Source organism: Podarcis filfolensis, assembly GCF_964270895.1.
Source record: "Podarcis filfolensis genome assembly, chromosome: 3".
In the NCBI taxonomy this organism is placed as follows: domain Eukaryota; kingdom Metazoa; phylum Chordata; class Lepidosauria; order Squamata; family Lacertidae; genus Podarcis; species Podarcis filfolensis.
In genome coordinates, this window is record NC_139606.1 from 100,341,617 (window position 1) to 100,357,912 (window position 16,296).

Here is a 16,296-nt window from a genome sequence, read left to right on the forward strand (position 1 = left end):
GAGGCTCTTGTGTGGCCCTAGCCCCTTGGCAGGGGTTCGGACAGAAGCATGGCAAGCCCCTGGATTCCTTTAACGGAATACCCTTGCAGCAGCAGCATTGGAGGGGCAGGCACAGCCAATCCATGCCCCTCCACCAACCAATTCATAAAACCAATGCCTAACCGCAACCTTACAAGTTGTGGTGATTTGCTACGCAGTAGGCAAAAACCAAATGGCACCAGCCAATTAGCCAAATGGACAAAATTCCTACCAGGCCCCTGCCCCAAAGGCAAACAGGCATAGCAAGGTCAAGTGAACAACCCTAAATATAGGGAGGGTCGGCGGGTGATCCGATGCGTGCAGCGAAAAGAGGAAGCTCAACGCTGCGCGCAGGGAATATATAGCTTAAGGTTTGGAGGTTGTGAGCACCTTATATTGGGCCCAGAAACCAACTGGCAGCCAAGTAACTACAGGGATCCATGAAGGGAGTTTTGGTGAATCAGCTACTTATCTGGAGTGCTGCTGGCCAGCCCTAGTGGTCCCATCACCTCTGCTAATCAAGACTCAAATAATATTTAAATGCACAATCCTCAAATTGCACACAGGAAACAATGTTCAAAGTTGAACATAAAAGTTTTGCTCAGCTAATTTTCCAGAGGTGGTCATACCCCATAATAAAATTCTTTTCACGCAACATGGCATACTATATCCTTTGAGAGCTAATGATATTCTGCAGCTGGGGCAGCATGAATCTGAGTTTGTTTGGGGGGCTCTCTCTCTCTTTCTCTCTCTCTGTGTTCTGAGTTATTTACTTCCAAAAGAGAATTCTCCATGGCAACTAGCCAAAGGGGCTTGTCTCTTTAGTGTGTGAAATGTGAGCAGATACAAACTTGACACCATATTTCATCCCATCGTCTTCCTTCATGTCTGCATTCCTGGAGGTAAATTATGGGGTGTCACCAACCATTCAAAGGTGACAAGAAGCAGTGGTAAAAAAAAGAAAAAGAAAGTTTGAGAAAATGGAGGAAAAAGATTAACTATTTCAAAACACTCAAAGTAAGAAATTTTGAGCTATCATAAGTTTTAGAAAGAAACAATCACTTTCACTCTCTCACTCTCTCTCTCTTTCTTTCTTTCTCCCTCTCTCCCACCCTGTCCCCAATTAGGTTCTGGACAAACACTATGAAGTACTTATTCATGCAACTTACAATGAACTTACAGGTCACACATGCATTTATTTGCTGTTAAATTGGACTACTTGTTGGTACCTTGCCAACAAAGGTCCGTATAGTTAAACCCATGGTTTTCCCAGTAGTGATGTATGGAAGTGAGAGCTGGACCATAAAGAAGGCTGATCACTGAATAATTGATGCTTTTGAATTATGGTGCTGGAGGAGACTCTTGAGAGTCCCATGGACTGCAAGAAGATCAAACGTATCCATTCTTAAGGAAATCAGCCCTGAGTGCTCACTGGAAAGATAGTTCCTGAATCTGAGGCTCCAATACTTTGGCCACCTCATGAGAAGAGAAGACTCCCTGGAAAAGACCCTGATGTTGGGAAAGATTGAGGGCACAAGGAGAAGGGACGACAGAGGACGAGATGGTTGGACAGTGTTCTCAAAGCTACAAACATGAGTCTGACCAAACTGTGGGAGGCAGTGGAAGACAGGAGTGCCTGGTGTGCTCTGGTCCATGGGGTCACGAAGAGTCGGACACGACTAAACAACTAAACAACAACAAAATTGGACTACTACAATGTGTCCTATGTGGGGCTGCCTTTGAAGACTTCAGCCGGCTTAAAAAGCAGTGGTAAAAGTTTTGACTAGTGCATTTTTATTGCAATAACAGTGTATTGTTAATATTAATCCTAGAGTTGGAAGGGACCATGAGGGTCATCTAGTCCAACCCCCTGCAATGCAGGAATCCTTTGCCCAATGTGGGGCTTGAACCCACAACCCTCTCAAGAATCTCATGCTCTACCTACTGAGCTAAGGGCATGATGCTTACCATGTTCCTAAAAGGTCCACTATCAAATAAGCAAGAATTTAAAAGGGGGAAAGGAATGGGGAGTGGAAAGGAAAGCGAGCAAATCTAGATCATTTCTTTCCTTTTTAAAAAAGTACTCTAATTCCCATCAGCCTGAACCAGCATGGTCACAGGTCAGGGATGATGGGCACTGCAGTCCAGCAATAACTGGAGGGCACACTGCTTCCTCATTGCTGAAGTAGCAGATCTGACTGGAGAAAGCATCCTTGCTTGAGAGATGTTGCAGCTGGAAAAGATACATAGGTAAAAAGCCTGACATGATTTAAGGTTAACTTTGTATATGTACTTCAAAGTAGGTTGTCAAAATCTGATTGGTAACTGGGGACATTCCAGCTACGATCTGAGAGTAAAATGTAATTCTGGGAAATAAATTGTAACCCAATGTTATGAGGTTCAGCTATGTGAGCTGGTCCAAAAACAGCTATCTAAAACAGGCTTCAAAGGGTGAAACGGCAGCACCAGGCTCTCTTCGGAGGAGCTCGTCTGCATAAGACACCTGCTTTTTTTGCTAAAGTCAGTTGCACAGGAGGAGGGTCTCTTCCACCACCACCCATCCGTACCCTTTCATTCTCCATCAAATTGTTTCTTGCACAAGTAGGCGGAGAAATTTTGTGTTCAGAAAACGCAAAGTGAATGGCATTCTGTGTGAGGGGCACTGGCCAAAGTTGTTGTCTGAAACAGCTTGACGGTACAGTGGTACCTCGGGTTACAAACGCTTCAGGTTACAGACACCGCTAATCCAGAAATAGTGCCTCGGGTTAAGAACTTTGCTTCAGGATGAGAGCAGAAATTGTGCTCTGGCGGCGCGGTGGCAGCAGGAGGCCCCATTAGCTAAAGTGGTGCTTCAGGTTAAGAACAGTTTCAGGTTAAGAATGGACCTCCAGAGCAAATTAAGTTCTTAACCCGAGGTACCACTGTACTAGGTTGGGGGAGCCTGGAGTAGATAGTACTGGACTTAAGAGGGACCAGATGAGTCTGGTTCAGTTTTCAAGGCAGCATCTCCTGCTCTTGGCTTAATTTTGCTGCTTGGTTGTATTGGAGGCTACATATTAGCACATTCTTCACATTCTCACCACAAAGTGGCCCTCCGTCAAGACATGCACAATAGCACAGTGGAGAGGCAGGAGGCCAAGGGCGGGCGAGATTCCTAAATCCAAGTCCTGCAACCGTATCGCTGCCGTTGTTTCTTAGGCAAGCATCCAGCGGATCTCAAAGAGCCAGGCTCCTCTGCTCCAAAGGGGAAAGGAGCCTCCGGCCTCAGCTGGCAAGTGTGGGAGGAAAGATCCTCCCCAAAATATCCCCACAATCGTAAAACTGGAGGTACACGCCGTGCTTCCAAGCTGTACTTGAAGGCTTGCAGCTTGCAACATTTTCATAACTTGGAAAATGTCCTGACAGCTGGATTAACTGCCGAGATAACAGAAGTAAAGGCAGGCACTCTTCCGTCTGTGTGTGTGTGTGTTCGTTTGGAGCATCATAAAACAACCCTTCAAATTTCCTAACCAATTTATCAGAAACCAAACCTCAAGGTAAATAATTCTAAGACAAAATGATGGGGGGGGGGGACCGTGAGAGAGAGAGAGAGAGAGAGAGAGAGAGAACACCTAGGGAGCACACTCTTGTGTGACCAGCTTCCCAAAACTGGTTTGAATAAGAACTGAAATATTCTTTCTGCCAAAGTTGTAGTGAATTATTCCCATTTTTTTTAAAAAAAAACACAACTAAACTCAAATATCTACCATTTAGGTAAAAGTAAAGGGACCCCTGACCATTAGGTCCAGTTGTGACCGACTCTGGGGCTGCGGCGCTCATCTCGCTTTATTGACCGAGGGAGCCGGCGTACAGCTTCCGGTTCATGTGGCCAGCATGACTAAGCCGCTTCTGGCAAACCAGAGCAGCGCACGGAAACGCCGTTTACCTTCCCACCGGAGCGGTACCTATTTATCTACTTGCACTTTGACGTGCTTTCGAACTGCTAGGTTGGCAGGAGCAGGGACCGAGCAACGGGAGCTCACCCCGTCACAGGGATTCGAACTGCCGACCTTCTGATCAGCAAGTCCTAGGCTCTGTGGTTTAACCCACAGCGCCACCTGCGTCCCAATATCTACCATTTAGATAGTCTCAAATCCCTTCCAAACAACAACAACAACAGGTGGCCACCCATCCTCTGCTTAAAAACCTCCAAGGAAGGAGGGTCCACAACCTTTGAAGAGAGCCCATTCCACTGTCAAACGGCTCTTCCCCTCAGAAAGTTCTTCCTGATGTTTAGTCAGAATCTTCTTTCTTGTAGCTTGAAGCCAGTGGTTTGAGCCCTGCCCTCCAGAACAGGAGAAAACAAGCTTGCTCTATCTTCCAGGTGACAGCCCTTTAGATATTTGAGATGTTTCACCCGAGAAATGTCAGGGGGTCCAATAATGAATCTCCCATTTCACATCTAGTTTGGCCCTCAATTCTACCGTTTTAGCAAAATAACAAACTCTGTATCTACACTGTATTTTTTATTTTTTGCCAGCAAGGACTGTCTGATTAAGTACTTGCTTGTATGTGTGCTTCCCCCCCCCCCCAATGACTAAAACTCCTGTGCACCAAAACAGAATTATAATAAATGTCTGACCTGGCTGGAATGCAGAAAGGTTGAATGTATAAATCTTCAGGTGTGAAGTTAGACATTACTATATATCGGTTCCTCCCTTAAAGTGGGCACGTATTGCAGTGAGACCTAGAAACCGACACCCTGTGTTGTGGGTGGGTACGATTGGTCAGCCACAACACCCTCTTTTGCTGAATTTGTACTGTTCTGTTCCATTTGGAACAGTTTTGTGTATTTTATCATTGTAATGGTTTTATTTGTTTTTATAATTGTATATTTTGTTGTTGCAACCACCCTAGGACCTTACAGACTGCAACATATCCTTGACAGAGCATGTACAGTGTACATACAGAGTTTATTTGGGGGGGGGTGAAATATCTCAAACAGTGTGGTGGGTTTATTCCGTTTTTGTTTGTTCTGCAGTGCTTCCCTAATGCTACCTCATTACTGCTGTCTATAGAGAGGCTATAGCACAACGAAAGCAAGACGAAAATGAACCACGACATTTGTGGTAGAAAGAGGTGCAGGATTTCAGCATTAATGGGATATGTGCTGCTTAAAAATGAAGCAATGTGGCTGTAATGGGAATTGGGGTTGCTTGTGCGTAAATTCCAAACTGCTCCCAGCTGTTGGGGTAGCTAAACCTTTCCCTGATTTGACAGCCCTTACAAGGCGACTGTCTCAGTCACTGGCAGAATCCGTCAGTGGGCGTTCCCTAAACTTCTTCCAACATAAAAGCTGTTTGACGCCAAGTCTCCTCCTAGCCTCTCTGCGCGGAAGTCTCCTGCACAGAGTGGGCGTGGCCAGCGGAGGTCCTGGGCTCTCCCCGCTGGACCCTGTGGAAGGGTCTTGGAGCCCTCTCTCCGAAGACCTTCCCTCCTCCCCTTCTATCCTGGTGTCACGCTTATTTCCTTCCCCAATGGAAGTATTCTCCCTCTCCCTGCTGGTCCCTTCTCCTGCATCATCGGAGAGCCCTACCTCCGCTCTGCGCTCCGATGTCAGTTCCCTGACAGTGACCAACTCCAAAACTTTCGCAGGCATGAACAGTAGTGAAAGCAGGATTGTGTGTGACCACCCTGATAGCATCATGAGTGCAAGTCATCATGAATAATCATGCAATGAAAAGGGATGTCTATAGGGGCCCCTCGTGCTGAAGGGCAAGTAAGAAATGGTATCAATAAATGAATATGAGGATCAGTGAGGCATATAAGTTAACATTCAAAGACTCAGTCCAAAGAAAACCTACCATGTACTGGATGGTGGATTAGGGAAAACAGGGAATGGTCGTTACATTTTGCCACATAGTGGGGATTAGGCCGGTGGCAACAGTGGCAAAGAGGAGGGGAACCCACTCAGAAAAGGGGCTTACTGAAGATAAAAGATAAAGGTAAAGGACCCCTGGATGGTTAAGTGCATTCAAAGGCGACTATGGGGTTGCGGCACTCATCTCGCTTTCAGGTCGAGGGAGCTGGCGTTTGTCCACAGACAGCTTTCCAGGTCATGTGGCCAGCAGGACTAAACTGTTTCTGGTGCGACAGAACACCGTGACAGAAACCAGAGCACACGGAAACGCCGTTCACCTTCCCGCCACAGCGATACCTATTTATCTACTTGCGCTGGCGTGCTTTCGAACTGCTAGGTTGGCAGGAGCTGGGACAGAGCAACGGGAGTTCACCCCGTTGCGGGGATTCGAACCACCGACCTTCTGATCAGCAAGCCCAAGAGGCTCAGTGGGATCTAGCCCTAGAGCTACAAACCCTGGTCCTACCATTGTGATACACCCTGCCCTCCTGCTTCATCTTCAGATCTCCAGCTATAGAGTCCTTCCCCTCCTACATAGGGAGAGAAGGATTGGGAAAATATAACGTTTCCACTAATGTAGGGAATTGAAAGACTAGAAAACAAGGGATGGGATCTGGAAAATATCTTATTACCAGGAAAGCATGAATGTGTGTGTGTGTGTGTGATTTGTGTGTACAAGCCCCAAGTCAATGAAATCAAGATTGCCCTCCCAGTACAGCTCTCAAGTTCCAGTGATCCATTTGTGTATAAGCAAGAGGTTGAAGTAATTCAGACAGCAGCACAATGCGTGTCAAGTTCTGTTTACTTAGCTACTCAAATTAACAGCCTTTGGAACTGCCTCAGTAATTGATGGCAAATCAAGCTCTTTTGCTTTCTTTAGGATAGGGCTGGATTGCAGCTTGGTTGTAAATAAATACACATTTCTACTCCAAATATGTCATCTGGAGTCCTGAGCTATTGTTAAGAATTCCTGGATCGCTTGCATGAGTATGAATTAATGAATCCAGTGAGTCAAAGTTATGTACCCACCCAGGGGGATACAAATCCTCTTGGACAGGATTAGCCTTTACCCCCCGCCCCCACCCTCTCAAACAATTTATGAATGTTAATAGGTTTTTATATTTAAACTATTTTTTTCCCTCCTCCTCAAGAAATATGTGCATAAAAGCAGCCTTTTGTCATTGCTGAAGTGGCACCATAGCAAGACGGAGAAAATCTCAAGCCTGGATGCTGTAGCGTAGCTGCCATTTTCCTGATAAGGCAACAAACTTCCATGAGTGTATCTAAAGACCCCAGCTACTCTCTTCCTTCACACCATCACCACTGGAATACAGATGCTCCAAGTGTCCCTGTTTTCCAGGGACAGTACCAGGTTTACAGAAGTCATCACGGTTTCTGATTTGATCCTGGAATGTCCTGCTTTTCCTTAAGAGGTCCCTACAGTGGTACCTCAGGTTAAGAACTTAATTCGTTCTGGAGGTCCATTCTTAACATGAAACTGTTCTTAACCTGAAGCACCACTTTAGCTAATGGGGCCTCCTGCTGCCGCCATGCCACTGCCGCACGATTTGTGTTCTCATCCTGAAGCAAAGTTCTTAACCTGAGGTACTATTTCTGGGCTAGCGGAGTCTGTAACCTGAGGCGTCTGTAACCTGAAGCGTCTGTAACCCGAGGTACCACTGTATTTTCATCGGAGAAATGTTGGAAGCTATTGAGCTATGCGATCCCTGAGCCAAGGAGATAAGTAACTATACAACCTTTAGAAGACATCTGAAGGCAGCCCTGCATGGGGAAATTTTCATGTTTAAAGTTTTGTTAAGTTTTTCTATATGTTGGAAGCCACCCAGAGTGTCTGAGTCAACCTAGTCAGATGGGTGGGTTTAAATATTATTAGTAGTAGTAGTACAGTGGAACCTTGGTTGTCGAACGTAATCCATTCCAGAAGACCGTTTGACTTCCAAAACATCCGACAACCGAGGCGCAAAGGGCTCTCGGCAATTTCAATGGGGGAAATGAGAAAACATGCCTCGGAAGCCGTTCGACTTCCGAGGCGCGTTCGAAAATGGAAGCATTTACTTCCAGGTTTTCAGCGTTTGGATTCCAAAACGTTTGGCTTCTGAGATGCTTGAAAACCAAGGTTCCACTGTATTATTATTACTGTTATTATTATCAAATAGGACAATCCTATTTTCATCAGAGAAATGCTGGAGGGTATGGGAATGCTCAGTTCACATTGTTTATTAGGGACGGGATGTGACATTGCGCTCTATTTCCCTACTGAATACAATCTGACTGTTCCTTGTTGGGGTGTTGAGGCCTCACCCCTCATCCTGTGGCCTACCAGCCCCTCAAGAGCCTCTCCAAACAGCACATTCCCCCTGCTAGATATTGTTTACATTGGATATTGTGTATACTGACCTGGGGAGCTTTCCAGAGTCTCAGGCAGACCATTTACCTATCACCAGATCCTTTTTAACAGGAGATGCTGGGGACTGAAACTGGGGTGTTCTGCAAGCCAAGCAGCTGCTCTGCCAATGAGCTATATCCTTTCCCTCATAAAATTCTAGCTTTGCTTTCAGGAGATCTCAAAATAACAGTCTATGGAAAGTGAGCCCTGAACTGATAAAAGTACTTAGGTCTCTTTGCAAAGCAACTGCAAAATTAACTTGAGCATTTATTTTTTTCTGGCTTCAAATGGCTATGGAGGGTACTTCCCTTACTGGAAACACAAAGTTAATGAGACAGTTCACCAAATAAATATTTATGGTACATATGGAGTGGTTTTAGTTGCTTTTGTAAAACAAAACAAAACAAGGAGCTTACTTTTCTAAAAGTTCTGGAGTACTTACTGTCCATAACCCATGATAATGTGAACTGTGATGATGAACAGCTAATATTTTTTTCCAGGACTGAAAAAAAATGGGGATAGCAAGATTATTCGCTGAAATAAACACCCATTCTGCGAAAATGAAGGAAATTTGGCAGGCAGGCTAGAGGTTTTTCAACCTAGTTCAAGAGCAGACTTTGATTGAACACACTGTTCAAATATCGTAAGATAAAACGAAAATGTAAACAGCATCCAGGATGAAATGAAACCCAACTGGGAAGAGTTCATTTGTGCTTTAATGAGCTGGTTCTTTATTTTTTAAAAAAACCTGACTTTGGAAATATGTAACGTGTCCAATAAACACATAGTTCAGTTCGCCTTATGGGTCTGCTGGCCATGCTTCCTACTGATCTCCTGAGGACTAGTCTGATGAGATTAGTGGGCGCACATGGAGATGAATGTGATCTGCTGTGTGTTCTCTGCTGACAATCCCTATATACTTCAAAAGTCCACTTAATTGGTTCTCGTAAGTAGCTATTAAAAAAATAAGGTCACTTAATCCTAGTTACGTTTCCTAATTCTAACAATCTGACTAACCAGGAACATAAAAGGAGCCTTTTGCTGGATCAGGGGGCCAACCAGATAGGAGGATCCAAGTAATCTTTTCCCTCCTGCAGTTTCCACCAACTGGTTTTCAGAAGCATGCTGCCTCCAGCAGTGGAGGAATAACATGGCCTACAATGGTTAAAGGTAAAAGGACCCCTGACCATTAGGTCCAGTCGTGGCTGACTCTGGGGTTGTGATGCTCATCTCGCTTTATTGGCCGAGGGAGCCGGCGTACAGCTTCCGGGTCATGTGGCCAGCATGACTAAGCTGCTTCTGGTGAACCAGAGCAGCACATGGAAACGCCGCTTACCTTCCCGCTGGAGCGGTAGATATTTATCTACTTGCACTTTGATGTGCTTTCGAACTGCTAGGTTGGCAGGAGCAGGGACTGAGCAATGGGAGCTCACCCCGTCGCAGGGATTCGAACAGCCGACCTTCTGATTGGCAAGTCCTAGGCTCTGTGGTTTAATCCACAACGCCACCCGCGTCCAGCCATCAATAGCCTTGTCCAGGAGGGTTTGCCTTAAATAAAAAGAAAAACCCTAATGAAATGGGTTGTGCCTGTTTATGGGTGACATCACTTCCCAGCAGCCCTAGACTGGGGCTCGAGAGCACAAGTGACCAACGGTTGTAGCACAGTTCTCCCCAGGCAGGGAAGAAAGACAAAATCCCCCTCGGCTGTTGATTGATTCATACCCTCCAAGTGTCCCGATTTTCCAGGGACAGTTCCAGTATTACAAAAGCCACCCTGGCTTCTGATTTGATCCTGGAATGCTCTTATTTCCCAGCTTAGGGAGGAGGACAGTCACTTGTCCCAAACGGTGGTGGCAAGGGAGCATCCCATTGCCTCTCCATGGCCACTGCTGCTGGTTTCCTCCTTGGGCAGCTCATAGTCGTTGCTGGAGAGCTGGCGAGGGGGAAGAGAGGCCGCCGCTGCCATGGCCCACCCGATGCGTCAGGTCTGAGGAGCAGGCAGGGCCATGGGAAGAAAGAGGGAGCAGAGCTCAGGGAGTCTTGGTTTAAATAATAATGATATTTGTGCATCTGCATCTAATCTTGCCCCTTTCTCAAATTTATTTATTGGTGCGTGTTCTTCTTTTTGTACATCAACCAAAGAATAAAATAAAATGGGGATTAACGGGTTTTCTCAGGACAGTGGAGTTCATGTGTGCTTGGTCCTGTTGGTGTAAGGGTGATGGCACGCTCCCTGCTTATGATAGGAAATACGTTGGGGGGGACACAAAAATGGGGGGTCCAGGTGAGTCAGATGTCCGGGAGTGAGATATGTCCCCATTTTCACATGAGAAATGTTGTGGGGTGTGTTAACCAGGCTGATCTTCCACCTGCTTTAAAGGAGGGCTTGAAACATCATAGGAATCTTCAATCACCTGTCCAGTGAATGAAGCCAAAATTACCAGGGACAGGCCTGAACGTGAAGGGATGCCGGGGGATAGTTCTGTATCTGAAAATGTCTTCTTGCTAGCTCCATGCTAACTGACCCCTAAAGCTTCATTTTCCATCTTGATATACCAACGGTGGGGGGTTGGAGCACAGCTCTGACAGGCCAGTTTTAGAAACCACGGAATGCAAATAAGTCCCTGAAATTTCTCCCACATTTTTCGACACACCACCAGAGTGATTTAAAGTGTGGTGAAATGGTTGTCTTTCGCCCAACTCTTCCATTGGTTTCTTATGAGAGAAGGGTTTTTGTTTTTTTCCTAACTTGCGCTGGCAACTCTGCATAAGGAACCAAGGAGAAATATGTGTCTCAGCTTAGTTATTTGAATGTGAAGAGAAACATTCCCCAATCCAGCAGGGGTGGGGACTAGGATGGCCATGTGCCCTATTTTACAGAGGACAATCCCCTGGCTGAAGGGCTTCCAGAGGACAATCCTCTGTTTGAAGGACTCTCTGAGCCAAGTCTGGATTAAAGATAAAGAAGCACAAGAAGGGAGAGAGGGGGGGGGGGCTTCAAACATCAGCAGTTCACTTGAGGCCTCTGGTGCAAGTGATCTGTCCTGCCTCTGGCAAACCACTGCGCGGGGGTGGGGGGAAGAGTGTGGAAGAAAGAGAAGATGGAGAGACAGGAGGAGAGGAGAGAGGGAGAGAAGAGGAGGCAGAAAGGAAAAGGGAAAAGAGAGAGGGAAAGAGGAGGGTAGGAGAAATTGAGACAAAAGGAGATGCCAGGGATCGAATGGTGGCACATCTCATTTCAGCACCTGAGGTGAAACCGGAAGGTGCTATTCTGCCCTGCCTCCACTCCCAATGAAGCTTCCTGTTATGTACTGAAGTTTTCACCCTGGGCCAGCAGGGGTACTGTACTATACTGTAGATAGTTTTCACTCAGGTCCACATATGCAAATAAGGGATCGGAAGTGACGTTCAGTGATTGGATAGTTACAGAAAATGGTTACTGTTGCGTTCTAGTGGAGCTCTATATAAGCAGGCTGGCTGAACCCTTCAGTTCAGTTCTGTTCTGGCCTGTGAATAAACAAGAGCTGTTTGAAGAATCGCTGTGTCGTCTGATATGTTCACCCACAACGTAACACTTCCCTTAACAGCAAAGCAGTGGCAGATTCAGGCAAGATATCGTGGAGCGCACAATATCTCGTGAGATTTTGGTGAGATCTTGATTCCAGTGCCCTTTCTCCAGCAGAGGCAGAGATGACTGGGCAAGGCGCACGCAGGGACACTGTCTCTTGGGCTTCCGCCGCCTGAGCCCATCTCCTGAACCTAGGTGGGCCCTGAACCTGGGAACTCCATACCATAATAGCTGAGCAAGAGAGATCCTCATTCCAGCTACAAGTTTGTCACTTTCTTTGGGAATAGGAAATCCTATCAGGAGGAAGGGTCACTGAAGTACATATAATGTGTACATCAGCCCTTATAAACATATACATACATGCACATGCACACATCTTGGCAGTTGTGAACAAGCCTCCCTATTTGGGAAGAGAGGGAGGACCAAAAAACAACAACCCCCATTTAATTTGTTTCAGACGGTGGGATTTACTCACCGAGAAGTCCAAAAAATGGTACAAAGGTATAAATGTAAATGTTGCCTTTGGCGTGACCTTTGTAATATGCATGCTCTCTCTCTCTCCTCCCTCTCTCTTCTGCCTTCCTCGGTTCTGCTGGCCCTGAGCCAAGAACTACATAACTTCTCTGGCAGAAAACCAGTGGGGGGGGAGGTGGGGGGGGGACAACATTTAAAAATTCACCTTTTCCTTTCTTCAGGAGCTCCTCAGGGATCCTGTTAAAACTGTCTGACTTGTCTGCTACAGTTTAGGAGCCACCTTGCTGGCTCAGCTGTCAGCTATTATGGTATGAAGCGTCCAGAAACAACATCCCTCTCCCTCTTGTTTTCTCTTTCTCCCCCCACCCCCCATCTCTTTTTTTATCCTATTACGCTCAAGGACGTCCATCACTTAACTTTGAAAAAAGAAGAAGCTTCCTCTGTCTCAAATAAATTTCCCTCTCTCCCCGCCCCACAGCTTAACAGGACCAAATTCCAGCACGTTTGAAACAGTGAGACGTGTCAAGGCAAGCCATCAAGGCTCATGGGCCCAATATTTATTTGCTGGTGATTATTATTTACACAGCGCCAATGAAGCACAGGATGCTTTGCAGTGGAATCTAAGCTAAAGAAAGAGACTGGTCCCTGCCACAGTTTGGGTACAGGCGTTTTGAACAAGGTCGGTCTCATTACAGAGGAGGGAGAAAGTCAATCCCCTTTGCATCTAAAGGCGAACCTACCTAGATAATACGCAAACCATAACCCATCCATTCTTTGAAATTCACACTTTTGCAATGCAGGTCTGAAGCCACTTAATATGTACAAAAATGCAATTACTGCAGTAAATGCATTAAAATGCAAATATTAATGTAGCTAACATACTGGAATGTGCTATGGTATTGGAAACTGCTTTGCAAAAAAAAATCATATTAGGCGAATTACATAGTGACCAAATGTAAAATTTGTAAGCTTCTTTACGTAATATTTTATGTATTAGCTAATATTATTTGAACTCCAATTGAGTTACAATTCTCACAGTGGTTTAACAATCAATGCCTCTTCCCAGGGAACTCTGGGAATTGTAGAGCTGTGAGGAGAACAGGGTCTTTCAACAACTCTTAGCACTCATTACAAACTATATATGTTTGAAGTCGCCAAGAGTGGCTGGGGTAACCCAGTCAGATGGGTAGAGTACAAATAGTAAAGGATTATTATTATTATTATTATTATTATTATTATTATTATTATTACAATGCCCAGGATTGTTTGAGATAAGCCACAACACATAAGCCATATAACAGTGCTTAAAATGTATGGTGGGGCCTGAAAATATAGATCTAACCTGTAAAGCAGGTTTGACAGCATCTTAGCCGGCCCTGCTATTAGGCAGAGTGCCTCAGGTAACAGATGCTGGGGAAGCAGCAACGGCAGCTGTGACTCCTGAGCCCTCAGGCCTCTGTTGGAGATCAAAGTTGTGCATGCCACAGGCCTGTCATGCACCCTCTAAACTGGATTGTCATCAGGTGCACCAGAGGATGCTATTCCAAGGCCAGTGTTGAAGTAAGACTTAACTGACAGTGCAGTCAGCTTCCGTACCTGGGAGAGAGGCCACCATCTTGTCCTTTGCCTCAGGCAGCAAAATGTAATGAATGGCATGGTGGGGGAACACACTTGTTGAGCAATATATTCCCCATGTTTGCTTTCACCGATATATTTAACAGGCTCCAGATGAAGTTATAAATAATAACTATAGAATGCTTATTTTTTTAAAAATTGTTTTAGGTAGCTAACTTGCGTTATTTTGCTATGAATGAAATGGTATGGAACCCACGGCCATTTCAGGAAGCTGGTTGCTGTTACTCTTGAAATATATCACTAAGAATGTGTGACTCATCTGAAAAATGTCATAAAGCTACTTGCTAATAAATCTCTCACCACTGACAGTGCAGCCCTATGGATTGCAAATTTTTAGATTTATTATTTCTGGGAATTGCCAATACTTATATTGGCCCTTTAATTTCTAATTTAGTTTTCGTCTTCAAAGTTTTGGGGAAAAAAATATTTACGTGTAGGATTCTGGCGTAAGAGTAGCTGAGGTTTTTCAAAGTATAATTCAATAGCATCTCAGTTATTCCTTCCCTACCTTCCCAGAAGTGTGAATTTAACCATAAGCAATGCAGTTCAGGATATTTTTTTTCCACCAAGTTCTGGATTTGACTCTTTACTATATTTCTGCTTGTTAGTTATTTCAACACTGGTAGTCATATTTGTATTATGGGTGTGTGTTTCTTCTCTTCTATTCTGGAATTCACATCTTGCCAGGTCTTTGTATTTATATAATATGTCCTTCGGAGATAGTGTGAATTGACACTTCCTCTCAGAGCAAGTTTCTACAATCTATATTTATAGGCCTCTGAGATTCCTCTTTATTTTAAGATTATTCCTGATAGCAGAGCTAGCCAACATAGTGCCCTCTAGATGTTTTTGGACGGCGGTTCATATCATGCCCATCCAGTAGCCCTGCTGATGTGACATCATTGTTAAAAAACCTGCACTGGCTGCCTGAGCCAGGTTCTAGTTGATTATATTAATTTACAAATCCCTGAACAACTTAGGCTCAGGGTACCTCAGGGTACCTGAACTCTTATATCGCATCTTGAATACTGAGACCATCTGCTGGAGTATCACTGGTCATTCCCAAAGTAGGCAAGGCTCATCAACAAGGAACCGAGCCTCTAGTGTCATTGGCCCAGTCCTGTGGAACACTCTGCCACTAGATATTCAGCAGGTGCCTTCTGTTTCAACTTTTAAACACTAGCTGAAAACTCTTCTATTCCATCAGGATTATACAGGCAATTAAAATTACATCTTTCCACCTAGAGATACCAAGGATTGAGCATGGGACCTTTCTACACGCAAAGCACTGTTTTTGTTTGTTTGTTTGTTTACATTATTTATAGACTTGGGGAGGGGGAGAAAGCAAATTAAAAATACAGCACAGCACAATAAAACACAGCATTAAAACACCAAATACGACTGAAAACGTATCAAAGACAATAGAGAGCAAGGAAGGGGGAAAACATAATCTAAAATCTTATTTAGAAGGCTTCAGGAAATCAAAAGGTATTTCCTTAGTGTTGAAAAGACATTAAAAGAGGAGCCGGGAATATCCTGCCGATTGCTGCAGCAAGGCGCTGGTTTAGGACTTCTGTTTCCTCACCTGGGTTGAATGAAAACTGGAAGCAGAGCTGGACTGATCTTCGGTTTGAAATTCATTCAGATTCCCAAAGCATGTTTTGCAACAGCCATTTCATCGCTTGCGCGAATTTAAACTGCCAGGAGGTCGGACTCTGCAAGGAAAGATCCATTTTGCCTTTGCATGTGGTGCCCTGGGGAGGGGGGAGGGGGAACATGACACCCAAGTCAGCAGTGGTCAAGTACCGCATCACAGTTTCCTTCAGCTGTCACTGCAAGAACAGACTCATCCTGTAGTCAGCTGGGCAACTGGCTTCTCCAGGAGGTCTACGAACAGGGGCTCTCTCATGTGGCATATTTTCAGCTCACACCGTAGACACTTCAGGCATCTCTGCCATCTCAACCGTGTCAGCACATCTGACTTCCTACATGGCTTCTGCTCCACCATCTGTAAAAAGGTCAATTTCTTTGCTCATCCAAACCCGGCAGACAAGCTAATTTTGGCACCAAGTCAGAGGGTATGCTGGATTTCTTTACAGGCTTCTCAAATGTCTGTGCTGTTGTGGCCTGGTACAAAAGGCTGGGTCCTAAACCCATCGGTGAATGGTTTTTGAGAAAATGGAGGGGAGAGTGGTCTTATGCTCATGTTCTGCTCACTGGTTTCCCACAGGTATCAGGTTGGCCGCCACGAGAACGGAGTGCTGGACTAAGATGGGCCATTCGCCGGATCCAGCT

At 45.2% G+C, this 16,296-nt stretch overlaps 1 long non-coding RNA gene across 1 annotated transcript; it reads right to left on the minus strand.

The window, feature by feature from the left end:
- Positions 1–405: 405 nt before the first annotated feature.
- Positions 406–16,025, minus strand: LOC310758862. Its single transcript, XR_014546022.1, has 3 exons — positions 15,587–16,025; positions 8,767–8,826; positions 406–914 (listed from the first exon to the last, which is right to left on the minus strand). It is a non-coding gene; the product is annotated as an uncharacterized lncRNA (long non-coding RNA).
- Between the last annotated feature and the right edge of the window lie 271 nt (positions 16,026–16,296).